The sequence below is a fragment of the Sciurus carolinensis genome, chromosome 4 (genome assembly GCF_902686445.1).
Source record: "Sciurus carolinensis chromosome 4, mSciCar1.2, whole genome shotgun sequence".
Taxonomy (NCBI): domain Eukaryota; kingdom Metazoa; phylum Chordata; class Mammalia; order Rodentia; family Sciuridae; genus Sciurus; species Sciurus carolinensis.
Window position 1 is genome coordinate 108795594 of NC_062216.1, and position 16590 is coordinate 108812183.

The following is a 16590-nucleotide window of genomic DNA, read 5'->3' on the forward strand; positions in this document are numbered from 1 at the left end:
TAGCAGAAAAGGAAAGGGGGTTTGATGAACTTTGGCATCACCTCTGTCACACAATGTTAAATTGAACATAACCCAACACTTAAATTGACTTTACCTGAAAAGAATATTTGGGAAGAGCTGGTAAAGATTATTACAGCCCAGACTCTCCTCTCCTCTTTGGGAAACAAACCAGTGTGAGATAGTATCCTAAAGTAGAAAAACAAAACAAAACAGGAGATAAAATAGGCTTTGACCTGATGAAGAGTTAGTGGGCCATTAATATTCAATAAACATATACTTTATGCCATATAATTGTCTTAAACATCCCAGGGAATAAATGTAAAATATTGTTATGCTTTGATGTGTCTTCTCCTTAACCATTGATCAATATACTCTGTAAATTGTAACACTTTCTGCTTGTGTTCGGGGGCATTAAGTGAGCAAAGAGGCAAAATAGAAAATTGAGCCTTGGTCTGACTTCTAATCTAGTACATCTGTAACAGAGTGTTACCTTACCTTTCACAGTAATTGTATAAAAGTCCAAAACTATGCAATATTGCAAGGTGGGGTTATTAAACATGCAGAGAAAAGCAAGTGAATGCTTCTATCTTTTGGAGATTTTCTGGTGAAGAGTTTCAGGGTCAACTTTGAAGGTGAAATGTAGGAAGGGCATCCTAGATAACATCAGAAGGCAGAAATAGACTTGCTGTGGCATGAAGAATTACAGATGTGGAGTGTTTTTCTAAAGTAGAGATGAAATGCAGTAGACAAAGTAGTGCATTAAGGGCTTTTTATTTGCTATGTCAGGTGAGAAGAGTCACTATTTTTGTGTTTAAATGGAAGTAATTTACTTGATAGTTTTAATTATATCATCACGAGGAAAACTGGTGGTCCTGGGCTGCCCTGTTGATGAAATTCTGCTAGCAACAGAGTGGAATGAGTTGGGCCCATGACTGAATTTTAATGTGTGGAATATAGACTTCCTTTGGACAAAGCAGTATTCTTCCTGGGCATCAGAGAGAGGGCTCAGATATGTAGGGTTCCAAGTTCTCTATTAAACTGTATCTTAAGATACAGCCTTTTATATATCAGCCTTGGCTCCTTCATTTCTAGACTCTTGTTCTGTTGTGCTTTAGATAAGAAAGCACAAGGCAGGTGTTTGCCTATTTAGTTATAAAAGTTCTTTTATTTGGCCATTGATTGTAATGAATTATAGTCTAGCTTATAAACGTCATTGCAGCCTAATGAAACCATGCCCTCCGTAGCTAGTTAGAACCTAACCATCATTTCCGATGCTGCTTTTCCCCCAAAGTTTTGAAGCTTCTCATCAGGGATGAGTTTTCTATCAACAGGGCAGTAAAAACAGCTGCTTCCTCTATGTCCATGAAGGAAAGTAGAGGGTTGAGGTAAGTCTTGGGTTAGGACTCCTGAGGAGCAAGGGTAAGAGTTCTCTAGTCATTAGCAAATAATTATAGTTGACATTTGTAAGGCACTTTACAGTTTACAGAATGCTTTTGTGTACATGTGCTCATCATAACTCAGCAAGATAAATTATTTTTATTGCTAGTTTACTGTCAAAAAAAGTGATGGTTGAGATATTTAAGATTATAGACCCACCACTTTATTTCTGTAATCCTAGGCACATTTACCTATAAAAACCTCAGTCTCCTATACAGCAAATGTCATTATACCTAGATCTTAGAGTAGAAGTGAGGGATAAAAGAGATGATGAAAATAGTTAACTTAATACATAGGGAAAATTCAACAAATAATAAGACCTAGGAATTGAAATTGGATAATTGAAGTTGGATAAGTGTAGTAGGATGATGGACAGTACAAAGACAGAATGAAAAGATAAAATCTATTTCTGAGTCTCAAAATTGATTGGACTAGAGTAAGCTGGAGGGGTGGAGGGCAGAGTGGGGTGCATTTTAATAGAGATATAGAGGGGTTGCATTTGTGGATAATAACTAAGTACAGAGTATGACTGAGAGTAAGTGGCTGGGGTGGTGGGCAAGATCATTTAAGAGAGGAGAAAATCAAGAAACTAAAAGGCTAGGGTGCTATGGTTTGAATGTATCCTCCAAAAGTTTATGAATTAGATTACCCCCCAAATCTACATAGTAATGGTGTTTAGGTGTGAGGACTTTGGGAGATAATTAGGACTAGATGGAATCATGAGACTAGAGCCCCATGATTGCATTAGCGCCTTTGTAAGAAGAGGAGAAGCAACCTGAACTAGAAGGTTTGCTCTGTCTCACCATGTGGATACCCTCTGCCATATTATGATGCATCAAGAACACCTTTACCAGATGCTAAGCAGGTGCCAGTGCCAGGCTCTTGGACTTCTCGGCCTCCAGGACCTTGAGCTGAATAAACTTCAAGTCTTTATAAATTGCCCAGTCTAAGGTATTTCATTAAAGCAACAGAATATGGACTAAGACAGGAATTTGGTACCAAGAGTGCAAGTGTGCTAGAAAAAGATTGTATTGTTGTGAACAGAATGCTAAGGGAAATTCCAGTGAGGACTCAAAAGACTAGGGAAAAATCTAAAATGTCTCAGAGATAAGTTGTTACCTGATTCCTAGGCCACCAGGACTCTGGAGGTTCCAATGATAGGTGGCATATGGTCATGAGTGATGTGAACATGAGATTGTGGGGATAGTTCTATAGACTGGGCCTACTGTGCTTACCACACTACACGAACACACACACATGCTTTTTTTTTTTTGAAGGACAATCTGCTTAAGGCCACTCTGGTACTGCCTGACTTAAGTCAATAGGGTATTCTACATTCCTCAGCAACAACCTGTTTTGTGCAGGAGAACTGTAGGCCCAAAAGGTTCCTTCCAGCAGATAAAAAGAACACAAGTTATCCTGAAGTGGGCAGTGAGGAGGGACTTTTGTGATCTTTATACAAATCAGATTCCAGGACTCTAGGAGATAGGACATTTAAAAGCAAAACCCCCTGACCATAAAACCTGGAAGAACAAGTTCCACTTAGAACTGGTCAGCACAGACTAAAGTGACTCTTTATCATGTCATTATAACAGCAAAATCTCTCCTCCGTGGAGTAAGACCATGAGCAGTGAGGACTTGACAGCAATCCTGCTGTAAGTCAAAAGTCAAGAGGTAGACCTGGGTGGAACTCTCTGGAAACTTTCCTGGGACCCCCCCCCACCCCCAATCAATCAACTGGAGGGCAGAAGGGTTGAGCCTTTGCTCTTCTCTCCGAGAGGACACACTCTCTCCCTTGAGAGTGTCCTCTTTCCCCCTTTTCCTACCCCTCCTAGTAAAATCATGCCCAAGTGACTTGTCTGAAATCTTTCAGGCAGGTCCTAGGAACCAGTGACTGAGATATCCATGATCACTTCAGTTTTGTAGACAGCCTTGCTCTGTAACACCAACAAATCAGGTTCAGCCATTTATCCCAAAAACCAAATGGAAAAAGTAATGGTGAAAAGCAGGAAAAAAATCTTTAATCAATGTAGTATGTTGGGAAGGCAAGTGAGATCAAGTGTCTCAGCTCTATATTCAGGGCTAACATACTGACATGAACTTTGGGTTTTAAATAGAGGAATAATTGGGGCATGGGGCAAGAGATATGCATAATTAAATTGTCTTGGTCAGACTGTGGTCTGGTTGATCATTATCTTGGTTCTGGTTCTACAAGCTAACTCCACAGAAGTCCTTATCACCTGAGGGGGCGAATTCTTCTTGTTGCTCAGGATGTTTACCTATCGGACCTGTAGTCCTAGGAGTGGCCAATTCTGTTTTTATGAGATGATGGATCCTGTTTTTGTTTTGTTTTTAGGGAGGGGCAGTCTCATCCTGGGTTGATCCGCCTACAAGGCTTTGTGTTCCTAGAAGGTGTGGGGCAATGACTGAAGACTTCCAGGCACCACCCTAGGGGTCTGAAACAGGATGCTGTAAAAGCTGGCACTGAATATTCTTTCAAATCATGAAAATACTTTAGTTACTCTTATCTTGTGTCCTCAGTCTTGAAGGTGGACAAGATAGGTTAGGTAAACTTAAGGCTAGTAACCTTGGTGTTAGCATGCTTACATGCAGGGCTGAGCAGGAATCTGACCCAAAGTTTAAAGTAATGAAAGAGATGCCAGAACTTTACCCTACTTATAGTTACCTTTTGGGCATCTGCAAGCACAAGTGAAGAGTGCATGCTTTTAATAAAAGCAGTTTCTAATTCTCTGTTATATACCTAAGTGGTTTTAACCAGAATGCTGATGAAAATGATCATAAAGGCCAATTTGACAAGGTCTCAAGTGGAACTGAGGAAAAAGGCATTGGGAACAGGAATAAAAACCATCTTTGTTATAAAGTCACAAAGAACTTGGCTGCATTGTGTTCATGACCCAGTACTGCATGAAATGTACAACTTAAGAAAGATGAACTAGGATATCTGATAGAAGAAATTTTTAAGCAGCAAAGAATTCAGGCTGTTGCATGGCTTCTTTTTAAAGTGTAGAGGGAAATGAGATATCAAAGGGATCACTTACAGACAGAATTTATAATTAAAAGAGAAGCAGGGCAGAAGGAGATGGAAAATTCTCAACCTGGACATGTGGTAGACAATGAGAGAACATTTTCAGGAGAGGAAATCAAGGATGTAGCTCAGCAACCAATTGCCAAGGAGATTAGTATGGATAGAAGGGATTGTTAGGAAAATGGGAGAAAGAATCTGAAGGCAATTAAGATCGTGGAGGCTGTACCTTCCATCACAGACCCAGGAGCTCTAGGAGGGCAGAGTGGTTTGAGGGAATTGACCCCTTTATGGGCTTGCTACCCAAGACCAACTCAAGTTTCTGTTCCTACCTTTCAGTGAGGTATTCCTCCTCACGCCAGCTATGACTCAAGTGGCCTCAGGATGACTCAACCTGTTACTCTGGAGGGCATAAACCATAAACCTTGGTGGCATCTATGTGATATTAATTCTGCAGGCCCACAGATTTAGCTGTAGGGGTGTGGTTTCCTCTTACCTGGATTTTAATGGCTAACGTGGATGGCCTGGGAATCCAGACAGAGACATACATTTTAAGTTTATACCTTACTCAGTCTCAGGCATCTTGTTATAGCAACAGTAAACAGAATGAGAATCAGGAATAGTGTTCAACATATTTAACTACCAGTTCTAGCATGGGCATGGATTCATTAAACAGATGTAGCCTGTAGCAGTGGTGTAGGGTCCTGGATACATCATGTTGTACAAGGTAATTCCCTTTGGTTTTATTTTCTGAATTGTGAACAGGTCTGGCAAATCCTGTAGAAAGACCAGAGCATTGGGGAATGACACTTACGTGAATTGACAGCAGCTATGAAAATATTTCAGTGTTTTAGCTATCAATGAAATTGTACTTGGGCATATATGTGTTAGAGATGAATTGTCCATGTGAATGTCAAAGTCATCAGGAATGAGGATGGGGCTATGGAGAGTGGGGTAGTAAACCAGTTGATGGAATCTCTAATGAAAGGAGAATGATCAGGAATATGGTCATTGACAATGACAAGGAGGAGTAGTGTGTGGAATGGTTTGGATAGCACATACTTCAACGTAGCTAAACTATTTAGGAAGAAGAAGAGAAATGATACTTAATGCGGCAATAAGAAACAAAGTGAACATGTTCTCCTCCTCTCACCTTAGGTGGTACAAAGCAGTAGTTTTATACACCCTGCTGCCAATGAACGCATCATGGTTTTTGTTTTGTTTTGTTGTGTTGTGGTACTGAGGGTTGAACCCAGGGCCTGATGCATGCTAGGCAAATGCTCTCTCTACCACTGAGCTATGCTCAAGTCTTTAATTATGATTTTTAAAAATTTGTGTCCAGGGTACAAAAGTAAGTTTTTCTTCAGTACCTATTTTACAATCACTTAATCCTTTTTTTTTTTTTTTTTTTGGATACAAGTATTTTCTGCTCTTTGACTTTTATAAATTTTTAAAGATAGTTTACAAGTATCATCATATATAATTACACAATATTTTCACACAAATGATAGCATAGACTACACCCCATTTTGAAACTTTCTTTTTTTTTACTTATCTATCTCAAAGATTGTTCTATATTATTATTGCAGAGATGCACAATTTATTCATTTATTCGTAGTGCTGGGGATCAAACCCAGGACCTCACATTCTACCACTGAGCTACAACCTTAGCACAGCTACAGTTTCCTGATTTTAAAGGCTGTCTGGTAGTCTGTTGTATGGAAGTATTACAATCTATTCAATTTTTCTTTTAGAGATGGCTGTATCTAACATTCTAGGATTTCTTCATTCAACAAATACCTATGGAATATCTATTATGGGCCAAGAACTCTTGCAGGCATGCAGGAAAACATTAGCAAAAGAATAGAGCTTTCACCTACAAAGAAAAATGTAACAATTATTCTTTACATGCCTTCTTTTGTACAATTACAAGAATGTACCTCATGTTCATGTATGACTGTATGACCCATGTGATCCTGCAATATGTATAATCAGAAAAATGAGTGATTATACTTTATTTATGTATGTTCTATCAAAACGTATAAATGCATTCTACTGTCATGTAAAACTAATTAGAACAAATGAAATTTTAAAAATTTTTAAAAGAATATATGTCAGATAAATTCCTAAAAAATGAGTATACTTGATCACAGCATTTTTTTTTCTTTTTTGGTGCTGAAGATTGAACCCAGGGGTGCACCACTGAACCACATCCCCAGCCCTTTTTTTAAAATATATATACATATTTATTTAGAGACAGGGTCCCACTGAGTTGCTTAGAGCCTTGCTAAATTTTTTTTTTATTGTAAATAAATGGGATACATGTTGTTTCTGTTTGTACATGGAGTAACAGCATACCATTTGCATAATCATACATTTACATAGGGTAATGATGTTTGTTTCATTCTGTTATTTTTTCCTCCCCCCACCCCTCCCACCCCTCTTTTCCCTCTATACAGTCCCTCCTATCTCCATTCTTGCCCCCCTCCCATCCCCCATTATGTGTCATCATCTCCTTATCAGTGAGATCATTCGCCTTTTGGATTTTTGAAATAGGCTTATCTCACTTAGCATGATATTCTCCAATTTCATCCATTTGCCTGCAAATGCCATAATTTTATTATTCTTTATAGCTGAGTAATATTCCATTGTATATATATACCACAGTTTCTTTATCTATTCATCAATTGAAGGACATCTAGGTTGGTTCCACAGTCTGGCTATTGTGAATTGAGCAGCTATGAACGTTGATGTGGCTGTATCTCTGTAGTGTGCTGATTTTAAGTCCTTTGGGTATAGGAAGAGGAGTGGGATAGCTGGGTCAAATGGTGGGTCCATTCCAAGTTTTCTAAGGAATCTCCACACTGCTTTCCAGAGTGGCTGCAATAATTTGCAGCCCCACCAGCAATGTATGAGGGCACCTTTTTCCCCACATCCTCTCCAACACCTATTGTTGCTTGTATTCTTGATAATCACCATTCTAATTGGGGTGAGATGGAATCTTAGTGTAGTTTTGATTTGCATTTCTCTTATTACTAAAGATGGTGAACATTTTTTCATATGTTTGTTGATTGCTTGTAGATCTTCTGTGAAGTATCTGTTCATTTCCTTAGCCCATTGGTTGATTGGGTTATTTGTATTCTTGGTGTAGAGTTTTTTGAGTTCTTTATATATTCTGGAAATTAGTGCTCTATCTGAAGTATGAGTGGCAAAGATATTCTCCCACTCTGTAGGCTCTCTCTTCGCATTGCTGATAGTTTCTTTTGCTGAGAGAAAGCTATTTAGTTTGAATTTATCCCAGTTATTGATTCTTGCTTTTATTTCTTGTGCTATGGGAGTCCTGTTAAGGAAGTCTGATGCTAAGTCGACAAGGTGAAGATTTGGACCTACTTTTTCTTCTATAAGATACAGGGTCTCTGATCTTATTTCAAGGTCCTTGATCCATTGTGAGTTGATTTTTGTGCAGGGTGAGAGATAGGGGTTTAGTTTCATTCTGTTGCATATGGATTTCCAGTTTTCCCAGCACCATTTGTTGAAGAGGCTATCTTTTCTCCATTGCATATTTTTGGACCCTTTGTCTAGTATGAGAAAATTGTATTTATTTGGGTTTGTGTCCGTGTCCTCTATTCTGTACCATTGATCTACCTGTCTATTTTGGTGCCAATACCATGCTGTTTTTGTTACTATTGCTTTGTAGTATAGTTGAAGTTCTGGTATTGCGATACCCCCTGTGTCATTCTTTCTGCTAAGGATTGCTTTAGCTATTCTGAGTTTCTTATTCTTCCAGATGAATTTCATGATTGCTTGCTCTATTTCTGTAAGGTACATCATTGGGATTTTAATTGGAATTGCATTGAATCTGTATAGCACTTTTGGTAGTATGGCTATTTTGACAATATTAATTCTGCCTATCCAAGAACATGGGAGATCTTTCCATCTTCTAAGGTCTTCCTCAATTTCTTTCTTCAATGTTTTGTAGTTTTCATTATAGAGATCTTTTACCTCTTTGGTTAGATCAATTCCCAAGTATTTTATTTTTTTGAGGCTATTGCAAATGGACTTGTTTTCCTCATTTCCCTTTCAACTGTTTCGTCACTTGCGTATAAAAATGCTTTAGATTTATGTGTGTTGATTTTTAGCCTGCTATTTTGCTGAATTCATTGATGAGGTCTAGAAGTTTTCTGGAGGAGGTTTTTGGATCCTCTAAATGTAGAATCATGTCATCAGCAAATAGTGACAGCTTAAGTTCCTCTTTTCGTATTTGTATCCCTTTAATTTCTTTGGTCTGCCTAATTGCTCTGGCTAGAGTTTTGAGGACAATGTTGAATAGAAGTGGTGAAAGAGGACATCCCTGTCTTGTTCCTGTTTTTAAAGGGAATGGTTTCAGTTTTTCTCCATTAAGAATGATGTTGGCCATGGGCTTAGCATAAATAGCCTTTACAATGTTCAGGTATGTTCCTACTATCCCTATTTTTTCTAGTGTTTTGAGCATGAAGGAGTGTTGTATTTTGTCAAACACTTTTTCTGCATCAATTGAAATAACCATATGATTCTTATCCTTAAGTCTATTGACTTGATGGATTACGTTTATTGATTTACGAATATTGAACCATCCTTACATTCCAGGAATGAACCCCACTTGATCATGGTGCACAATATTCTTAATATGTTTTTGGATACAGTTTGCCAATATTTTGTTAAGGATCTTTGCATCTATATTCATCAAGGATATTGGTCTAAAATTTTCTTTCTTTCATGTGTCTTTTCCTGGTTTGGGTATGAGTGTGATATTAGCTTCATAGAATGAGTTTGGTAGGGTACCCTCCTTTTCTATTTCCTGGAATACTTTGAGAAGTATTGGAATGAGATCTTCTTTGAAAGTCTTGTAGAACTCGGCTGAGAATCCGTCTGGTCTTGGGCTTTTCTTGGATGGTAGATTTTTAGTGGCTTCTTCTATTTCATTGCTTGATATTGATCTGTTTAAATTGTGTATGTCCTCCTGGTTCAGTTTGGGAGGAGCATATATCTCTAGAAATTTGTCAATGTCTTCGGTAGTTTCTATTTTGTTGGAATACGGATTTTCAAAGTAGCTTCTCATTATGTTCTGTATCTCAGTGGTGTCTGTCATGATATTTCCTTTTGCATCATGTATTTTAGTAATTTGAGTTTTCTCTCTCCTTCTCTTTATTAGTGTGGCTAAGGGTTTGTCTATTTTGTTTACTTTCTCAAAGAACCAACTTTTTGTTTTGTCAGTTTTTTGAATTGTTTCTTTTGTTTCAATTTCATTGATTTCAGCTCTGATTTTAATTATTTCCTGTCTTCTACTACTTTTGCTGTTATTCTGTTCTTCTTTTTCTAAGGCTTTGAGCTGTAATGTTAGGTCATTTAGTTGTTGACTTTTCATTCTTTTCTGGAATGCGCTCCATGCAATGAAATTTCCTCTTAGTATCGCTTTCAGAGATTTTGATATGTTGTATCGTCATTCTCATTGACCTCTAAGAATTTTTTTATCTCCTCCCTGATTTTTTTTGTTATCCATGTTTCATTCAATAGCATATTATTTAGTCTCCAGGTGTTGGAGTAATTTCTGTTTTTTATTTTGTCATTGATTTCTATTGTCAGTCCATTATGATCTGATAGAACACAAGGCAGTAACTCAATTTTTTTGCATTTTCTAAGGGCTGCTTTGTGGCATAACACATGGTCTATTTTCAAGAAGGTTCCATGTGCTACTGAGAAGAAAGTGAATCCACTCATTGATGGATGGAATGTTCTATATATGTCTATTAAGTCTAGGTTATTGATTGTGTTATTGAGTTCTATGGTTTCTTTGTTTGGTTTTTGTTTGGAAGATCTATCTAGTGGTGACAGCGGTGCGTTAAAGTCACCCAGAATTATTGTGTTGTGGTCTATGTGATTCCTGAAATTGAGAAGGATTTGTTTGATGTACAGGGATGCACCATTGTTTGGGCATAAATATTTACTCTCATTATGTCTTCCGATTTATGGTTCCCTTAAGTAGTATGAAATGTCCTTCTTTATCCCTTCTGACTAACTTTGGCTTGAAGTCCACTTTATCTGATTTAAGGATGGAAACCCCCGCTTTTTTACTGAGTCCATGTGCGTGGTAGGTTTTTTCCCATCCTTTCACCTTTAGTCTGTGGATGTCTTTTTCTATGAGATGAGTCTCTTGCAGGCAGCATATTGTTGGGTCTTTCTTTTTAATCCCTTCTGCCAGTCTATGTCTTTTGATTGATGAGTTTAGGCCATTAATGTTCAGGGTTATTATTGAGATATGATTTGTATTCCCAGTCATTTGGCTTATTTTTGGTTTTTAAGTCAGCTTGCTTTCTCCTTTGAGTGGTATTTCTCTAAGGTAGTTCCTCCCTTTGCTGACCTACATTGTTGTTTTTCATTTCCTCCTCATGGAATATTTTGTTGAGAACATTCTGTAGTGCAGGTTTTCTATTTGTAAATTCTTTTAACTTTTGTTTATCATGGAAGGATTTTATTTCATCTTCAAATCTGAAGGTTTGTTTTGCTGGGTATAGGATTCTTGGTTGGCAACCATGTTCTTTCAGAGCTTGAAATATGTTGTTCCAGGCCCTTCTAGCCTTTAGAGTCTGGGTTGAGAAGTTGGCTGCTATCCATATTGGTCTCCCCCTATATGTAATCTGATGCTTTTCTCTCACGGCCTTCAAAATCATATCTTTATTTTGAATGTTAGGCATTTTCATTATAATGTGCCTTGGTGTGGATCTGTTGTGATTCTGTGCATTTGGTGTTCTGTAAGTCTCTTGTATTTGATTTTCCATTTCATTCTTCATGTTTGGGAAATTTTCTGATATTATTTCATTGAATAGGTTGTTCATTCCTTTGGTTTGTATCTCTGTACCTTCCTCAATCCCAATAATTCTTAAATTTGGTCTTTTCATCATGTCCCATAGTTCTTGGAGATTCTGTTCATGATTTTTTACCATCTTCTCGGTTTGGGCAACTTTATTTTTAAGATTAAATATTTGTCCTCATTGTCTGAGGTTCTGTCTTCCAAGTGGTCTAGATTTTTGGTGATGCTTTCCATTGAGTTTTTTATTTGGTTTATTGTCTCCTTCATTTCAAGGATTTCCATTTGGGTTTTTTTGAGAATCTCTATCTCTTTGTTGAAATGATCCTTTGCTTCCTGCACTTGCTGTTTCAGCTTATTGGTATTATCATTCATTGCCTGCATTTGCTCTCTTATCCTTTGCTTCGCAAATCATCTTAATCATGTATAATCTGAAGTCCTTTTCTGTCATTTCTTCTAACATACTGTCATTGGATTCTATTAATATAGAATCTACATTTGTTTGGATCATTTTCTTCCCTTGTTTTTTCATGTTGTTCATGTATCTTCCCCTCTAGCAGTGCAGATCTGGGGTATTGCAGATTTCCCACTGTAGGCTTATAGTGGCCCTATAGGTTTCCAAAACCCTTTCTTTAAGGGGAGATCAATATTAGCAGTGCCCAAATCAGACACTATGCAATCCTAGACCAAATAACCCCTATGGGGACAATAATGAAATTGTCATAATAAACAAAATGAGTTCAAATATTATCTTCAGTAAAACAAACAAGTTTGCAATAAGGTCTTCAGTTTCTAATGGAGGACAAATTGGATGCAGAGGGATGTAGAATGTGGCTGTTAATGGGATAAGAAAAGAATATACAGAAGTTCTAGATAATAGAATGGGTGAGAGTGTAATCAAAAGAAATTGGATGTTAGCATGCAAAAAAGGGAGAAAGAGACTCTGAGGGAACAGGTAAACAAAAGGAAAAGAGAGCAAGAAAAGTAAAGAAATAAAAAGTTAAATTTTTTTCTATAAGGAGAAAAAAGAAAATCTACAGTATAACAGTCATATAGTAATGAAACCTCCCAGAGTTCAGTAGCCTGATGCATGAGAGGTACCTGACAATGAGCTTCAAGCCTCCAGCAGGCATCTCAGGATGGGATTTGCCCCACCTAAAGATCGGAGCCATGACTTCCAGGATTATCCAAGATGGCTGCTTCAAAATGTGTTGGCAAATGGGGAGCTGCAGCTCAGGGTGTGGAGGTGGTCAGCTGGAGGTCCTGGAAGTGGGATGTGGTTGGTCAGGCAGGGGTCCTGGAGGTCGGGTGTGTTTGGTGTGGTTGTGGGATCCTGGAGGCCGGGTGCAATCAGTCGGTCTGGGGTCCTGGTGATAGGGCGCAGTCAGTTGGTCTGGGGGTCCTGGTGACAGGGAGCAGTCAGTCGATGTGAGAGCCCCAGAGGCAGGGAGTGATGGGTCGGGCTGAGGGATCCTGGAGACAGGGCTCAGTCAGTCTGGCCAGGGGTCTTACAGGGCCTGGCTGTTGTCTCAAAATGGCGGTAGCCACGTGTAATCCAACCTGCAGGTACTGTGACAGAGAACTTTCAGGCAGCAGCAGGCAGCTGGTGCTCCACTGGCAGTGGGCGATCAGTTTGCTGACTGTTGTTGGACGATAGGGAGGTGAACCTCATGCGATGGGTGATGGATAGGTGTAAGGCAGGCGATGGACCTGCCAGAGGCAGGCAAATGGCACCTCGCTAAATTTCTGAGGCTGGCTTTGAACTCATGATCCTCCTGCCTCAGCTGAAACCCTGGGATTACAGGCATGCACTACTGTGCCTAGCTTCCTTTTTAATTCTTAATTTTTTAATTATTATTATCTAATTGATTTATTTATTGCAGTGCTAGGGATTGAATTTAGGTCCTCATGTATGGTGTGGAAGTGCTCTACCACTGAGCTATTATCCCCACACCCCAATCACAGCTTTTTTGATGGAGATTGCCAGATTTTTCTTTATGGAAGTTATTCCAATTTTAAAATTCCACCTGCAGTGTATGATAATGCCTATTTCCTATACTTTTGCCAGCAGTGTGTTATTAAATCTTTTAATTGAAATTAAATTTATTTTTAACTGATACACAAAGTTGTCAAATCTTTTGAACTTTGTCAAGCTGATTGTTTTTCAAAATATGTCATTATTTGGAGTTTCATTTTGCATTTATATCTATTTTAAGTGAATTTAAATTTATTTTCATATGTTTAAGAGACTATGTACTTTCTTTTTTATGAACTCTCTGTTCACATAATCTTCCCAGTTTTCTCCCAAGTTACTTCTCAATGATTCATAGGCACTCTTTGCATTTTAGAGAAATGAATGATATAATTTTTTCCTAATTTTTATGTTGTCTTTCAATTTGCTTAATGTATTTCTTCCTTGGATAACTCTTAGAATTTTGATATAGTTGAATTTAATAACTTTTTACTATATATTTTCAAATATTTGATCACAAATTCTATGTTTTCCTTTCATTATTCATTTTAATATATTTTGGTAGAAGATAAGAATCTAATTTTGTTCTTAACAGAGATACCAATGGTCCCACACCATTTAGTGATTCATCTTTTACCCATTGACCTGAATTAGCATCTTTCCTATATCCTGAGCTGTTTATATTCTCTTATCATTTGGTTCTAATTATGGACCCAACAGTGTTTGCAACAGTGTTTGAATTGTTGAATTCTTATAAGTTTTCATATCCTGAAGGACTTATATCCCTATTATTCTTTTTTTCCTGGAAATTTGTGAACATACTTGCTTTACTTTTCCCTTTGAATTTTGGACTTTTCTTTGTTGGGAGACTTTATTATAGCTTCAATCTCATTATTTGTATTTGATCTATTTAGGTTTTCATATTCTCTTGGTTCAGTTTTGGTATGTTATACGCATAGAAATTTATGGCGAGGAGTAGGGCCAGGCTCTGTTCAATGGGGACATGGAGTCGGAAGCTGGTGCTGCGGCCTCTTCGATTGTGGATCTGGCCATTCCCGAGGAGATATTGATCACAAATATCTAAAAATGAGATCAGATGTTGAGAGTGACCAATCTTCTGGAAGTCATCTGATGAAGTCCAGTCACCTACAGGTGTTTGTCTCAGAAATCATAGATGGATCTCAATAGAGAATTGGAGAGTTTTATAAGTTGAAGAGATGAAATTTTAAGAATAAATACTCAATTTATCACAGTTTTGCTCGCAGTCAGAAATTGGGCTTGGGAAATCAGAAACCTAGATCAAATTAGAAAAACTTGGAAAGTTTCACTCTTAAAGGATTTAAAACATGCAAACATAGTAACCTTACAAGACATCATTTACACACATAAATCTTTGACTTGGTCCTTGAGTATCTGATGTTTCTATACCAAATTCTACATGGGTTAACTTATTGCCACAGAAGAATGGTGTCCCATCGAGACTTGAAACCACAGAACCTTCTCATTAATAAAAAAGGGAAATCTGATCCAGGGCCGAAATGTTGAAGATTTGAACCTACATTTTCTTCTATAAGATCTTATAGAAGATCTTATAGATCTTCTTATTCTGAGGTCTTATTCTGAGGTCCTTGATCCATTTTGAGTTGGGTTTTATGCAGGGTGAGAGATAGGGGTTTAGTTTCATTCTGCTGCATATGGATTTCCAATTTTCCCAGCACCATTTGTTGAAGAGGCTATCTTTTCTCCATTGCATATTTTTGGCACCTTTGTCTAGTATGAGAGAATTGTATTTATTTGGGTTTGTGTCCATGTCCTCTATTCTGTACCATTGATCTACCTGTCTGTTTTGGTACCAATACGTATAGAAATTTGTATATTTCTTCTAGATTTTCCAGTTTAGTGGCATAGTTTTTCAAATATTCCTAATGATCCTTTGGATTTCAGTGAAATCTGTTGTAAATGTTTCCTTTTTTCATCTCTGATTTTATTTATTTGGGTCTCCTCTCTTTTCATTTGTTTAGTAAAACAGTCAGTTTTATCTTTTCAAAGATCCAATTTTCAAAAGATCCAATTTTTAAAAGATCTGTTTCATTCAATATTTGGTGTTATATCTATTTCATTTATTTCTGCTCTGATCTTTATAATTTTTTTCTTCTACTGATTTGGGGTTTGGTTTGTTTTTCTAAGACCTTGAGATACATTATTAGATTATTTATTTAAGATCTCTCTTTAATATGTAGACATTTATTGCTATAAACTTCCTTTAATTATGATTTTTTAAATCTGTGTGTCCATGGTACAAAAGTAATTCCATAATTACTTAGTTCTTTTTTTTTTTTAAGATACAAGTACTCTCTGCCATTGAACTTGCTTTTACTATATCTCACAAGTTCTTGTAAATTGTGTTTCACTTTTTATTTAACTCTAGAAAGTTTGAAATTTCTTCCCTAGTGTTTTCAATAGCCCACTGTCTGTTCAAAAGTGTGTTTGTTGTTCAATATTCATGTATATAATTTTTGTAATTTCTTTTACTGTTAATTTCTAGTTTTGTTCGATTGTGACCTGATATGATACAAGAAATCATTTCAGTTTTTTAAAACATTTAAGACTTGGTTTATGGTCTCATGTATGGTTTATTTTGAAAAAAGTTCCCTGTGCTGATGAAAAGAATGTATATTCTGCAGCTGTTGGATGGAATACTCTGTACAGTCTGTTTAGTCAATTTGCTCTATGTCTTAATTTCACTCTGATATTTCTTTGTTGATTTGGTGGGGGGGCATCTGGATGATCTATTGGTGAGAGCAGAGAATTGAAATCAGTATCTATTATTGCTCGGGAGTAACAAATTTTTTTAAAAGCATCACATACTAACTATGATGGAATATTAAAAAGCAAAAAGAAAAAGAAAAATTCATAGACTAGTTATCCTAATGAAGAATTAACAAAAATAAATGAATTAAGCACAAAACTGTTTTTTAAAAGCAACAAAATACACGAGTGGAAAATGAAAGAAAGGTGTCAAAAAGAGATAAGCTAAATAAATTAGCTAGGAAAATCATTTGAACTCATAAAGGCAAGGGTTTCTCATGTGAAGAAATTCTGATTAAAATAGACAAACCATTACTAGCCTACTAAAGCAGGGGAGAAAAAAGCACCAAAATGAGAAATAATTATATGTAATAACACAGATAGAGAAAAGCAGAAACCATAATCAACTACTTATCATTTAAATATCTCTAAAATAAAAAATAAAAAAGGATTGGGGATGTGGCTTAATGATTAAGTACCCCTAGG